The sequence below is a fragment of the Phocoena phocoena genome, chromosome 6 (genome assembly GCF_963924675.1).
Source record: "Phocoena phocoena chromosome 6, mPhoPho1.1, whole genome shotgun sequence".
Classification (NCBI taxonomy): Eukaryota; Metazoa; Chordata; class Mammalia; order Artiodactyla; family Phocoenidae; genus Phocoena; species Phocoena phocoena.
The window spans coordinates 97,525,494-97,539,953 of NC_089224.1; positions in this window are offsets into that span (position 1 = coordinate 97,525,494).

Here is a 14,460-nt window from a genome sequence, read left to right on the forward strand (position 1 = left end):
TCAACCCTCTAGTCGGGGGGCCTTCAGTGGTAAAATTGGGACTGACATTTACCTCATTGCTTCCTGAGGATCTATGAAATATACATATAAAATGAAAGACACATTTTTAAATATAAGGTTGCAGTCAAGAGTTAGCAGTACAGTACCAAATACTGTATTCTTTCTGAGAACAATAAATGTCAATGGCTTTAGGTTGTAGTATTTAAATGCAGTGTGGTAGCTGCTTGCCTCATGACCCAACTTAGAAACCAGCACATTGAATATAATAAATTGTAAAAGCTGGAAATTTTCTTTCATTGCTTTTTAAAATATTTTTTAACGAATTGAGATGTTACTGATCTTATTTCTTTTTCTCATACACACTCTAAATACAAAGTATTCTAGTAGTTAGGTGTTTCTCCCAGTCTTGGTAGCTGTCTTTTTCTGCCATATGAACCCCAAGACACTGAATCTTATTTCTCTGCTCCTTCAAGGGGTTATGTATAGTGATGGCATCAGGCCCTATTCAATCCTCACTTCCCTAAGAAATTTAATAAATGAGGACATTAAGAAAAGAACAAAATTATTGTCTATGTAGAAAATCCCGGTGACTCTACAAAAGAACTTCTTGAACTTAGGTGAGTTTAGCAAGGTTGCAGGATACAAAGTCAACAGAAGAAAATCAATCATATTTCTATATTCTAACAATGAGTAATAAGAACTCCAACTTAAAAACATAATATTATTTTTAGTTCTAAAAACCTGAAGTTTTAGGTATAAATCTAACAAAACATGTACAGCATCTCTATTAGTACATAGCTGGAATCTACAAAACACTTGTAAAATTTTTGGAAAATACCTTCAATGGAGAGACATACTATGTTCATGGATTGGAAAACTCCACAAAGTAAAAATGTCAGTACATCCCAAATTGATCTATAGGATTTCTGTCAAATCCTCTGAGGATTTTTGTAGGTACAGACAAGCTGATTCCAAAACTTATATGCAAAGCCAAAGTAACTAGAAGAGCTCAAATGATTTTGAAAAAGAAGGACAAAGTTGGAGAAATTACACTACTTGATTTAAAAACTTATGTTATGGTTACAATAACCTATGCAGTGTAGTGCTGATGGAGGGATAGCCACATAGATCAATAGAACAGAATAGAGAAACTAGAAATAGATCAACACAAATATGCTCAACTTATTTTGGAAAAAAGTGCAAAAGCAATTTCATAGAGAAAAGATACCCTTGTCAACAAATGGTTCTGGAACAATTGGATACAAGAAGCGGGGGAGAGAGGGAGGGAGGGAGAAAAAACAATAGGAAGAAAGGAAGGAGTCTTGAACTAAGCCTCAGATCTTAACACAAAAATTAACTCAAATGGATCATAGATCTAAATGTAAAGCATGCAACTATAAATCTCTTAAAAGAATGCATAGGAGAAAACTCCTGTTACCTAAGTCAACTGAAAAATTCTTGTGTGATTTCAAAAGCATGATCCACAGTAGAAAAAAGAAGTTAAATTAGACTTGATAAAAGTTAAAAATGTTAGACACTGTTAAGAGAATGAAAAGACCAGCCATAGACTAGGAGAAAACATTTGTAAGTCACTTATCTAACAAGGAATTTGTGCCCAGGATATATTAAAAAATGCTTTAAACGCAAAGAGAAGAAAACAAGCCACCCTACTAGAAGATGACCAAAGACTTACGCAGTTGCTCCACTAAATGGAATATATAGAAGTCAAATAAGCACATAAAAAGATGTTCAGCATCATTTGCCATTAGAAAAATGCACGTTGAAATCACAATGAGGGACTTCCCTGGTGGTCCAGTGGTTATGACTCTACGCTCCCAATGCAGGGGGCCTGGATTCGATCCTTGGTCAGGGAACTAGATCCCGCATGTTGCAACTAAGAGCCTACATGCCGCAACTAAAGATCCTGCATGCCACAACTAAAGATCCACCACTCTGCAACGAAGATCCTGCATGCGGAAACAGATCCCACGTGCCACAACTAAGACCCGGTACCATCAAATAAATATTTTTAAAATAAAATAAAATCACAATGAGATGCCACTGCACACTTAATAAAATGACTAAAGTAAAAAGTCTGGTAATAATAAATGCTGGTGAAGGTAGCTCATACATTGCTGGAGAAAGTGTAAATTGTTACAGTCACTCTGGAAAACTGCCGAGCAGTTTCTTACAAAGTTAAACATACACTTACCATGTGACCCAGTAATGGCCCTTCTGGGTATGTACCGTAGAGAAATGTCCCAGTGTTACACAAAAGCCTGAATGTGAATGTTCATAGCATGTTTATCTGCAGTGTCAAAGCTCTGGAAAAAATTAAGTGGACAAACAACAGAATGAATAAGCAAACTAATACATTTATGCAATGGAATACTACACAGCAATAAGAAGTACAAGTGATTGATACAGCCAACAACTTGGATGAATCTTAAAGTCGTTAGGCTGAATGTAAAAAACAAATCTTAAATTATTACATACTGTATGATTCCATTTATATAACATTTTTGGAGTGACAAAGTTATAGTAATAGACAACAGGTCAGTAGTTGCCATAGTCAGGGTTGGGGAAGTTAGTGTGACAACTAAGGGGAGTTTTTTGAGGGGGATGATGAAATAGTTCTGTGTCTTGATTGTGGTAGTGATTATACAAATCTATGCACATTATAAAATTTCATGAAACTATACAACCCAAAAAAGTGCATGTAAAAAACTGACGCAGTGTGAATAAGGTCAGTAGTTTAGAAGTGTTATGCCAGTGTCAATTTCCTAGTTATTTTAATGTACTGTCACTATGTAAGATGTCACCATTGAGGGAAGAAGGATGAATGGCATGTTGGAACTCTCTTTACTGTTTTGTTTTTTTTTTTTGCCGTACGCGGGCCTCTCACTGTTGTGGCCTCGCCCGTTGTGGAGCACAGGCTCCGGACGCACAGGCTCAGCGGCCATGGCTCACGGGCCAGCTGCTCCGCGGCATGTGGGATCTTCCCGGACCAGGGCACGAACCCGTGTCCCCTGCATCGGCAGGCGGACTCTCAACCACTGCGCCACCAGGGAAGCCCTCTTTACTGTTTTTGAAACTCCTAAAATACAAGAAAAAAAGATTGAATATCTTACTCATTGTCATTTAACTCTAATTGATTTTTTTTTCCTTTTTACCCTGCTCCAATGAGACCATAAGCTACTGTCTTCCAATAATCTCAGCAGTTCCCCTCTCCCTTTGCCCAGCTGTCACAGAGAAAGTTTTTAACAACAATAAAAAAGTGCTACTTCGGTAACTAAGCTAACAGTAAGAGCACTGCTCCCTGTCAATAGTAGATCCTCTCCTTTGATAAATCTTCACGGAATGTCTATTATGTGCATAATGTCACAGTATGTGGAAAGACGGGAATAAAGGTATAGAAGAATTTATCCAGATGAAGAACCAGGGAAGTGGAATAAGACAGACCACAAATTATTATTATACAAAACAGAAAGTCATTCTTGGCAAGGAGAAAAATACATTGCAAAGCAGGTTCAAAGTAGCAATAAATTTTAATTCATATATTGGAGTTCTATGTAGAATTTCACTGGAAGAAAAAAGATGTATCCACTGGTAAGAAACTGGGGGGAAAAAAGACCAAAACCCACTGTGATAGATGACGTCAGTGAACTACAACAAAACTTTAAACATTCATCGTTCTGTGCCTCCTTCTGGATAGAATTAAGTCATGGAAAAAACTTCTGTGAGCATTCACCTTTTTGTTTTTCCTGGAAGAGTATTTGAAGGATACATGGGAGAGAAGGCGTGATGGATGGATGCAAGATGGAGCAAAACCCAGCAGCCTGAACTCAGCAGTAAGAGTCTGTAGCTGTGTTGAAGTTTCCGCTTGGTCAGGGAGGGAAAGCAGCCGTACAATTCCCTGCCAGAGGCTGGACAGAATGCCTTACATGTCTAATTTCATTTAATCCCCACAAGAACCCTAGGAAGCGGGACTTGTGTCAGCAACAACAGAAGTCACCTCTGCTGTCTTAAGCAACAGACCTTTGCTGGGCAGCAGACACAGAGTCCTCTGTGGGCCTCTACCACCTATGGATGCAGACTGTACTCCTGGACGTCTCTGCTTCACCTGAGCATCCTCTCTCCCTCATTCCTTCATACGTGAACCACTCACTCAGCCTCCAAACTCCAAGGCAGGGGCTTCCAATCAGCCAGATCCAGGTTATGCCCTGCAGACCAGGACACCTAAAGGGATGCATATCCCCACATTGGCTTCCCTACTTCCCTCCAAGACTCACAATGAGGTCCCTAAAATTGTGAACAATTTTATCTCAATGGTAGACCAAATGATAATTACTGTAGGTACCATCATACTAATTTTATAGATGAAAGCACCGAGTCTCAGAGAAGTATAAAAATTGTCCAAAGACTACATAGCTAGTTTTTAAAAGAAAACACTTTATAGATGTATGATTGACATGTACGAAGTGGTACATATTTAGTGTATACAACTCAGTGAGTTTGGGGGTAAGTTTACAGCCATGAAACCATTACTGCCATCAAAGCCAGAAACATAACCATCCCCTCCCAAAGTTTACTCCCACAGTATCATGACTATTATATTATTATTGTTATTATGGTAAGAACACTTAACATAAAAGCTACCTTCTTAGAAACTTTAAGTGTACACTACTGCATTGTTAACTGTAGGCTCTATGCTATAGTGTAGACCTCCAGAACTTATTGCTTATATAACTGAAATTTTGTACCCTTTGACCTCCATTTCCTCCTGGAGCCCCTGGCAACCACCATTCTACTCTTTGCTTCTTCGAGTTTGACTATTCAAATTCCACTTATAAATGAGATCATTACAGATGTGTCTTTCTGTGTCTGGCTTATTTCACTTAGCGTAATGTCCTCCAGGTTCATCCATATCCCAAATGGTAGGGTTCCCTTCTTTTTCAAGGCTGAATAATACTCCATTATATATATGTCATGTTTTCTTTATCCATTTATCTGTAGATGGGCATTTGAGTTGCTTCCACTTTTTGGCTATTGTGAAGAATGCGATTGCGAACATGAGCGTGCAGATATCTATTTGGGTCCCTGTTTTCAACTCTTTGGGGTATATATATACAAAAGTAGAATTTCTGAATCATATGATAATTCTATTTTTAACTTTTTAAGGAATTGCCATACTATTTTCCACCTTTTACATTCCCATCAACAGTTAGCAAGGTGTCCAATTTCTCTACTTTCTCAACAATTATTTTCTGTTTTGTTTTGTTTTTGATGGTAGCCGTCCTAATGAATGAGGTAGGTACCATTAGATAATTTTTAGTGCATGTTCAAGACTGGCTCCCAGAGTCCCCTAGCGGGATAATAATCCCAGTTGCCCACATGCAGTGGTAACTTGCTTATTCATTTCCTTCCCTTCCTTGTCATACTTCCCTGCCTGTCTACTGGTATTTCCTCGTATTACCTCCCAAATAAACAGCTTCCGCTCAAATTCTTACCTCAGGATCTATTTCTGGGGATCTTGAACATATGTGAGATGTTTTATCCCTTATAGTACTGCTTGACACCACCTACCTTGATCAGTTATGTTAGACTAAGTTGCTTCTCAACCTTAGTTTTAATTACAAACGATTACCTGTCCCCACAAGCAGTCTGGGGTCAGTAACTTCCTAAATACTATGAACATAATCCATGAACATAATCTAGACTCTTAAAGAAATACAGGATTCTTTCACTCTATCCCATAGATAAGAAACCTTCCTTTCTTGGGTATACTCAAAACTCATAAAACTTCACAACTTCAGAGTAAGTGGGAGCTCACAGAACTACAGAGCAGTTGTTTTAAAACTATGTTCCATAGATTCCCCAGTGCTTGGGCGACTCTACACATGTATATTGCTTTTGGTACAGCACTCTGGTCACAGTTTCTCCAGTTATCTCTATTAGAAAATATCCAGAATCTCCAAGGCAAGTTTGGTGGGTTTTTTTAACATTGTTATAAATGTCCACATATCTTTGTCAATCGGGACTTTATCAATACTGTGTCACCATGTGATAGCTCCAAATTTCTTGATTCTTATATTAATCAAGACACTGAAAATATGAAATCATTTCCAGGAAAAAAAACACAAATTGCTGTTTTTTTTCTTAGGTATATGCTGGGGGTTCGAATAGAGTTTGATTAAACGTTAACCAACAACCAGTAAGGTTTCCATAGCCATAAAAGTTTATAAACCATAGATCTAGGTCAAGTCCTCATACAATTTATAATTTCCCTCCACAACTTCTTGACATGTGTGCTGAAACATGACAAGTTCAAGAAAGCATCTACCTCCTGGGAAAGTCTGCTTTATTTTAAGATATTTCTGATTGCCATGAACGTTCCTGTTTTTCCCTCCTGTTGAGATCTACCTCCCTGCAACTTCCACTCTTCCATCTAGGAAAGATCTTGTCTGCTTACTCTTTCAAGGCAGCCTCCAGACTTTGTTGGGGTGGCCCAGTGTTCTCATACAAGCAGGCAAGAACCCTTGCAAGGATTTGAACCCTTGTACCTTTGACACCCAGTGAGGAGAGGGTCCCCCTTCTCTTCCATTGGCTGGCAGCAAGCCTTTCCTCTCCAGTCCGTCTGTAACGCATAGGAAAGTGATGGCAAAGATATGGATTTCACCAAACTTAATCAGAGCCTTAAGCGAATCAACAGGGGTGGGGGTAAGAAGGGAGTTAGGGGTGCAGAGAAGGGGTTGCAACTTTCCAGTCCCACAACATATGGCAGTAGTTTTGCTGAAAGCTCAAGACAGTATTTATTTCCTGCAGCGACATTGCCCCAAGAGGCACACAGGCCACATTTCTAATACGTGAACCCTAAATCCAATTTTTCAGAGCTCCCCCTCTTCCTCTGATTTTCCTCCCCCCACCCCCCCAACTCCCCTCCACGCTAGTTTCTCCTCCTTATTTTTTTGAAGACTCCCTGTTCTCCTTGAAAGCTGGGGCAGAATGAATGGAATGTTTTGATTTACTACAGGCCCCCTGAATTCTATTTTCCCAAATCAATTAATTTCCACACATTCTGACAACGAAGGGGCAGGAGCACGAGCTGAGGCGGGTAGCGGTTTGGTGGTGAGAGGTTAAGGTATAGCAGGGGGCGAGGGCGGTGGGAGACTGGAGCTCCCTGGAGGGGTGTAGCCAGGGGAAGATAAATTACCCCTGTGCTCGGTGTTGAGAGAGAAGGGCTGGGGGAGAGCTTGGTATCCGAGATGAGCACACATGAGTACTGGGGGCGGGGGGTGGTCGGCCGTCAATCGGAAGGTTAAAGAAAATAGAAGGAAAAAAAGGCAACTGTATTCCAAGAAGATAGAGAACCGGAGAATTAGGCAGGCTCCTAGCTCGCCTGCTTGCTGGGGGCCGTAATTATGTCGTGTTGCTTGCCCCTTTACTCCTGCAGCTGCATCTCCATCAGAGGTGGTGAGTGGTTATTTCTCTAGAGCAAAGAGTCAAGAATTCTGGCAGGAAAGATGCAAAGAGGAGACTTTTTCATCTTCCTTTGTTTCTTTCTCTTTCAGTCTCTTTTATTTCTCCTCCTTCTTTCCTCCCTTCCCTCCCATTTCCCATTCTCCCTCCTCACTTCCTTCCTCCCTCCCTTCTTTCTTTTCTTTCTTCCTCCTTTTTCTCATTCTCTCCCTTGATCACTCTTCCAGAATGTATTAAGCAGCTATTTTGTGTGAGATTCTATATTATGATAAGACCAGAGTTCTAAGACACCATACAATTCAGTTGAAAAGACATTGCCTCATCAGGAAGCTCTGTGCTAGATGCTGGAGATACTGGGTCTAAAAAGAAGAACACAGCACTGACTGTGACCTCAAGAAATACATTGTTATGTAGGGGGAGATAGACATGTCATTACTCATTTGTTTATTCTTCGAATCCCTATGTGAAGTGCTGGGACTTTTGACTGGTTTTGAATCTATAACATGCAGGACCATGCCTAGTCTCTAGCTGACATGCAATAAATATCCAATGATGAAAACAACTACATTTATTAGAACGCCTGTGATGTGTCAGATATTTTGCATGCTTTTTTGTTAATCCTTCCTCCAGCCTCATAACAAAGATGTGGTTATTCCCATTTTACAGATGAGAAACAGAGGCATAGAGAGATTAGGCAGTTTGCTAATGTTAAACACCACTTAGAGGTAAAATTAAGATGCCGATTCAGGTCTGCCTGATGCCAGTACAGGATATTTTCCTACTCTTCCATGCCTCTTTCTGCAAAAATTTATGAATAATAAAACCCCAAAACACTAAGTATTCATTTCCAGTTGATGAGATTACAACGTTCCTAATTCAAAAAAAAGAAATCATAATTGGTAGGAAATCTAGGTGGTAATGTATTTTGCATTGCATGAACTTTATAAGTCATGAACACCCAAATTTTACTGTTACAGGCTTCTACCTGCATGAATGAAGGACCCCACGTCATCCAGCTGCAGGGTCTTTCTAGTTTGTTTTTGGTATCAACATATGCTCAGTAGTTAACTCCTGTTCCTCTGTTCTGGTCCCTTTGTTGGTGTCTTCTGCACAAAGTCGCTTGGGGTAGTTGCTCACCATTAACATGGCATTCATGACCCTGAAAGGGAGTAATGTGCCCCCGCTGAGGATAATGTATCCCAGGGTCCCACAGAATACATCGCCAAAGACTAACACTCTAATTCCACAGCATGCCCAAGGTGGATCACAAGCGAGGCTCTGCTCCTGCAGTAACTGACTCATCTCATGTCTTCACCACCATCTCAGCCATCAGTGGGAGCTCCTCGAGTTGCCAAACCTGGCTGTTTTGTCTACAGTGCACCTTACTTACATCAGAGCCAAGCTGTGCTCCAGTTAGAAATAAGGAGGTTACTCTACTCCTCAACTCTGCACGGCTCCATCACCTGAGCCTGAAGGAAGTTTGCTTGTATGCAAGAGATTGACTGCAAAAGTATTCACTCCCCCCTGCATCAATATCCTTTTATAGTAAACCCACTAACTCTGGGTTGGGCCATGTGACTGACCAACGAGATAATGACAAACTTGATGTAAGCAGAGGCTTGAAAAAGTGCTTGCAAGAACATGCCTGGGGGCTTCCCTGGTGGCGCAGTGGTTGAGAGTCTGCCTGCTAATGCAGGGGACACACGTTCGAGCCCTGGTCTGGGAAGATCCCACATGCCGCGGAGCGGCTGGGCCCGTGAGCCAGAATTACTGAGCCTGCGCGTCTGGAGCCTGTGCTCCACTACAAGAGAGGCCGCGATAGTGAGAGGCCCGCGCACCGCGATGAAGAGTGGCCCGCGCTTGCCGTACCTGGAGAAAGCCTTCGCAGAGAAACGAAGACCCAACACAGCCAAAAAGTTAATTAATTAATTAATTAATTAAAAAGCCAAGCATTTGAGGCCCTTTGAAAAAAAAAAAAGAAGAACATGCCTGGAACAGACTGCTGGAGAAGGAGACGTGTGAAGCAGAGGTAGTTGGCCCAGCTAAGGCTATTGTAGTTTTGCCAACACTCAGCTGATCACCTGAATCCCATGAAGGTCAGAAGAACTGCCCAGTCAACTCAGACTTGTGAGAAATAACATGTTTATTTAAAACCACCACTTTTTTGCAGTGGTTTGTTATATAGTTACAGCTGACTTATTATTTATTGTGAGTTATGTCTCACAAATTGTTATTGAACAGATTGCTTAGCTCTTGCCACCAACATTTCTCTCTAAAGGGTCAGAACCCACCTGAGAAAGAAGCATCATCCTCTACTTTCCACCTCCTGTACTGCCCTCTCCTCTCCGCCTTTTTCCCCAGAGATCTGCATATGAAACTAACCTCTGGTGCTATCAGGAAGCAGATGACCTGTTGCCCATTCTGCCCTCCTATTCTTTACTTCTCTCCCTTCTCCCTTTCTCCTGTTTCCCTGTCTCTCTCTTTCCCACACTCACCAGGGTACCAACCTACTTGCTCCTCCTCCACTAAGAGGGAAAAAAAAATGAAATACAAAGCACTCAGATAAATTACTTCATGCAAATAGTTGCCTATGGGTCTACCAAATCTATCACTTCATTAGGCATACATAGACAAGGCTGAAATCCCTTTAGGGTAAGCCAGGATCTCACAACAGAATAAAGAAATATATGTAAATATAATTGATATATACTAGTATATCATACATACACACAGATGTGACTTGTAGGAATCAAACACACAGTAAGATTAAATCAATAAGAATAAGCAAAGGAGATTGTGAAGATTAAAGTCAGAGAAGATTGCATTACTCAAAAACACAGTGTTACTACTGAGAGCAGGTGTCACTACTAATTTGGCCACTATCACACATTAACATCACACATACCTTCATACTTTTTCTTAGTGATTCTAAATTAGCAGGATAATAATTAACAATGGTTTTGTGCCTGCATCTTGCCTTATAATTTTGCCAAGTATACCTGAGAAGTTTCGACCTTCCAGGAATCCATTCTTGGTACTTAGTAGGGGAACAGCCCCAGATTTGTCAGGCCATCCTAGTGGCATCAGAGTAAATCAGTCCTGCTTCTGCTTGCATGTTTCCAGGAAGTTTTTTTAAGTTCCCTGATACCTGCAGACAGGCCCTCTTTTCCTTTGATCTGTAATTTTATGTTACGTATGACAGTCGACATCAAGAACAGCATACCTTAATTCTGTAAAAGCCAGGAGAAAAAATAGCCTCTGCACTTCACGAACAATTTCAAATCACAAGCAATGAGCTTGTGAAATACAAGGACCAATTCTGAGCCTGTAAGTGCAGTAAAAGGAGCACTGGGCTAGGAGTCAAGAGGCACCAGTTCTAATCACAGCTCTGCCCCAACTGACTTGGCGAACTTGGACAAGTTACTCCAGGCTGGAGTTTAGTTTTCTTGTCTGTTTGTCTCTGAAATGCAAAGTTGTACTAAATGTTCTTTAGGACTCTTAACTTCAAAAACAAAATGAGTCAATCCTGAGGTTCTCAAACTGTAACGCAAAACTTGAAGCGGCACTGCTTGAGAGGTTAGCTATTGGAATCCATCACTGGACTCCAAGACACCATGATCTTTTGCCTGGACCACTGCAATAGATCCGGAATTGATATTTCCGCTTCTGCTCTGTGTTCCTACAATTTATTCCCCAGATAGAGTCCAGAGTGATGTCTGTAAACACAGATGACATTGTGTTTGCATTATCCATTGAACAGAATAGAATTCAAACACCTACAAGGCAAAATCTGGCCCTTGCTTTCACCGTCAGCTTCACCTCCCACCATGCTCCCAGACTGGAAGCCAACAAGGAAACAGCAACTTCCATCTTACAGCTACATGGAACTAAATTTGTCCTGTAACTGAAATGAGCCTGGAAGTGGATTGTCACCCAAGAGACCCAAGAAGGAACACAGGCCTGCTGACATCTGAATTTCTACATTGTGAGACCTTAAGCAGAGCCCACTGGACTTTTTGTGAGCCTCAGCCAAGCCAAACTGGACTTCTGATGTACAGAATTGGGAGATAATACATTGTAGTTTTTTAAGCCACTAATGGCATCATGGTTTTTTTTTTTTTACAGCAGCAGTAGAAGACTAACATAAGAGAGCTCATCTAAGAGGAGTCCGTGAAGAAGGAGGTCCTCAATCCTCCATCTCTTATGCCTGATTTTCCATTCTTAGAACTTTTTATTCTTCTCTCAAGTAACACCAATCTTAAAATTCAGATTAATCCCAGCTTCTGGATGAAAGCTCAGGTGATGATACTGACCTGTCATGCACAGAGACAGCAAAATCAAGCTCTTAGATGTACCAGGTTGAGTTCCCCTGGAGTCTTGGGACCGATGTCTGGTACCACATTTGAAGATGGAAAGGACAGGTGGGACATGTTCAACGTGGGAAAGAGCCTGAAGATTATGAAAAGGAAGGCAATGATCATTTTGCCTAGAGAGAAGGGAGCTCAGGGGAGGGAAATGTTTACAGGTTCAGGCAAACAAGGAAACAGACTTATTTTGGCATCAGGGAAGAAAAATTAAACTGATGGGTACATATGCTGGACAGCTTAGGGCCCAGAGAAAAAAAATGCTAGCCAAAAAAGTTGTTCAGTGCTGCCTTAGGAAGTACTTAGACTGAGGATGTTGTGCTGGGAGAGCCCTGCCAAACTGGCAGAAGTTGGAGCACTTCCGAATCTTGGGCCAACCTTCTCATTTTATCAATGAGTGATCCAAAGCCCAGAGAGCACGACTTGTCACGTGACCTTCAGTCTTTTGCCACGACGAAATTCTGTTTAAATGACCTGTTTTATGGGATTATGAAAGGCCCATGGGAAAGACCATCTCAGGGAACACGCTGCGGCTCTTCAGGAATTGTCATACCTTCCCCTTCTCTCTAATTCGGACTCCAGCTCATGGTACATTTACAGCGACCTAATCCTCTGCTCATATGCTTTAAAAAGCAAAACAAACAAACAAAAAACTTACAGGATTTCCAGTTCTTGTCTGACCCCGCAAATAAAAATCCCCAGGCTTCACGGACATCTGGGACTTCTATTTCCTTTTGTACTGTGTCTTGAAAAGGTATTTCTACAGCAAATCAAGATGCTTAATCAAGTCCAATCAAGACGTTCAAATCCTGTTTTACCTACTGATAGGGATTCCAACCTTCATCTATTCACTCAGTTGAAAACATTGGTTCCTTCCATGTTAAATATAAGCATTATAGAAATGAACAAGATAAAATCCTCACCCTCTAGTAGCTTCACAGAGGAATGACGTGGGAAGGGACCCCTGTACCATACTGTGTCATAAGTGCTATAGTGTGGGACTTTCCAAGGTGAAGGGAAGAGGAAGTGCAGAGTCCTGAGGCATCAGGAAAGGTCATGCCCCACATACAGTTTGATTGTTGCACAGGGAGCTTAAGGATGGATGGACTGACAGCAGATGTGGATGGGAAGTTTGCCTGAGACTATGCGTGCCATGTTGAGGAGCTTGTATTTTATTCTGAAACTAATGTGCATTAGGGGGTATTTTTAAAGGAAGGAAAGGGCATGGTGATATTTTGCTTTTAGAAAAAGACTTCTGTTACAAATGGGGAAGACCAATTTCCCATAATCCCCATAGTAACATCCAATTTTATATTATACAAAAAATTATTCCACTCATTACAGTATGTTCAGTGGGCTCCTCTTTTGGCTGCATAATGTAAGCTACTAGATTTCAAACTGTATATATATATATATATATATATATATATATAATCAGTGGTGATTAAGCAATTTTTATAATATTTGCACATTCGTATTCAAAGTAGCATTATTCACAGTCGCCAAAAAGCAACCCGAGTATCCATCGACAGACGAATGAATAAACAAAATGCGATGTATACATACAAAGGAATACTATGCAACCTTAAAGAGGAAGGAAGTTCTGATGCGTGTTACAGCATAGTTGAACCTTGAGGATATTATGCTGAGTAAAATAAGCCATTCACAAAAGGACAAATATGGTACGATTCCATTTAGATGAGGTACCTAGACTCATCAAATTCGAAGAGACAGAAAGGAGAATGGTGCTTGCCAGGGGCTGGAGGAGGAGAAAATAGGAAGCTATCATGTAAGAGACACTGAGTTTCAGTTGTAGAAAATAAAAAGTTCTGGAGACGGATCGTGGCAATGGTTGCGCAAACAGTGAGAATATTAATGCCACAGGGCCGTACATTTGAAAATGGTTAAAATGGTAAATTTTGTGTTATGCATATTTTATCACGTTTAAATATTCTATAATATGTAGACAAGAGGCAAAATTCATATCCAGTTCGGACAGAATTCTGGGGTAAATTTCCACACTGTCCAAGCTGTCAGTCACTGTCTTCATTCCATCTTCCTCTGGATTACTTCTCAGCTGCATTTCTCCCCTTAAAAAATGATATACCTGTCCTCTTCTGGTTCATATAAAACAGAGACCTGTTCTACTGTTTGTCAAACCCAAATGACCAGAAGGTCTGTGAGATCATTTCATACAACCCACATATTTATTTGTACCAGGAGACAAAATTGGGCCAACTCTTGTCCATTTCATTCTGTTGAATCAGGGAAATTCCATCTCTCTCCTTGCGTGTGATCATACTCCTAGGGCCTCAGGTACACGGACAGTCTGCCAGAAGTCTCCCTCGTACTTGGCAAGAGACCAGGAGCTCAGACATCTTCGAAGAGAGGGAGAGGGAATGTCTGCGGATGGAACCAGCCCCGAGACCTCTCTGGACCGCTCTTGGTTGGAAACCAGGGAGGATGTTTGCTGCAGAGTAGGAGTCCAGGAACCTAATGCCTGCTGAGATGACACCAGAAGACAAACCAAGTGAATAAATGGAAGGTGTTGTCAGAAATAAATGTCATGAAGAATTAGAGGAAGGTAGAGCAGCCCAGGTGCCACAGAAGGAATGCT